Source organism: Penaeus monodon, chromosome 22 (assembly GCF_015228065.2).
Source record: "Penaeus monodon isolate SGIC_2016 chromosome 22, NSTDA_Pmon_1, whole genome shotgun sequence".
Classification (NCBI taxonomy): domain Eukaryota; kingdom Metazoa; phylum Arthropoda; class Malacostraca; order Decapoda; family Penaeidae; genus Penaeus; species Penaeus monodon.
Genome location: NC_051407.1, coordinates 6,832,902 through 6,834,415, shown reverse-complemented (window position 1 = coordinate 6,834,415; position 1,514 = coordinate 6,832,902). Strand labels below are relative to the sequence as shown.

Here is a 1,514-nt window from a genome sequence, read left to right as displayed (position 1 = left end):
AGCTGACATATACAGCACGATATAGGTTAAGTATCGTTTTTTTTTATCTCTTATATTTATTATATTAATATAAACAACAAAACAAAAAAATAACATTAATGATTATGCATCTAGATAAAATGTTAACTAGAAGTATGATGAAAATGTTCAAACGGTAAACATTATGGTGTAGTGTAAAGATTTGATGGAGTGGAAACAACGCTGGAGCCTCCACCGAAACCACCTCCTGAGACGAATCCACCGCCACTTCCACCAGAGAAGAAGTCTCCACTATCGCCACCGCTTGCGAAACCTCCGCCAACAACGCCACCACCGAATCCATCGCCAATTCCGCCTCCAAAACCACCGCCGACACCTCCACCGACTCCGAAACCACCGCCGACACCTCCACCGACTCCGAAACCACCGCCGACACCGCCGCCACCGCCACCAATCACTTGACCACCTCCCTGGGAAGCTGCATTCAAGGCACTCTGGAGATCAACACCGCTGGGAAGTACTGGGTTCTCGCCGTCAGCATAGTTCACGAAGTAAACTTCAGGACTAGTTGCTGGCGGTGCTGGCACTTCAATCACTTCCTGTCCTTGTTGTGTCTGTTTGTTCAGGACATACAGGACGTGTTTCTGCTGTGGTGGAGGTATGACGATGGGATCTGGTCCTTGTCCTCCTTCAGGAGTTCGGATGAACACAATATTGGTGTCTATGGTTGGCTCAGGGATGTAAGGAGGAGGACCGTGGGAAATCGGTGGTGCTGGTGGCGCGTCATATAAGTACACTTTACGGTTGACACGTGGAGTGACACATCTGCCGTCGACATGCAGCACCTGTCCGGGGCCGCATCCTCCTGAGCCAAATCCTGGACCCGGACCTCCAATTCCAAAACTTGGTCCTGAGGGCGTACCCAGACTGTAGCCCTGAGTTGCGGCTAACGACGTAGCCACGAGTGTTGAGATTAAGACCTGCAAAATGACAAAGCAATGTGACATATTGCTGAATAATCATCTCAGCATTCCACTGATCCAATTCATTCAATCTAATTTATTTTCCACGTAGTATTTCTATACGAACACACCGACACAACAGAGACCTGACTTACCAGGAGCTTCATGTCGGAAGTAATGCTTTCCCGAGCCAGGCGCCGCCTTTTATATACAATTCCTCTCGCTCCACCATTCTCCTGCTCTCCTCCTCATCACCATCAAAGGTCGCCCCAGCTCCTACCCCGCCCGACTCGGTGGATTCCCGTTATCCCCTACCCCTCCACTCTCCTCCACTCCCACCTCTTCCCCCAGCTCTCTCACTCCTGCCTACCCCCCCCCCTTCCCATCCCCTCTACCGACCCTCCATTCTCTTTATCTTTTCCCAAGCCCGGTCATCCGTGCCCCAACCCATCCGCGCGTGTACGCGCGTGTCTGTTTAGGTTTCAGGTATTAGTTTCTAGGTCTGATATGGATTTTTTAAAAATCAATCCTTTTTGCATGCTCTTAACATAATTATCTAGGCTTATACATGTA

The 1,514-nt window shown here is 49.5% G+C and overlaps 1 pseudogene; it reads right to left on the bottom strand.

The window, feature by feature from the left end:
* Positions 1-102: 102 nt before the first annotated feature.
* LOC119587228 lies at positions 103-1,004 on the bottom strand (annotated as a pseudogene).
* Positions 1,005-1,514: the final 510 nt, after the last annotated feature.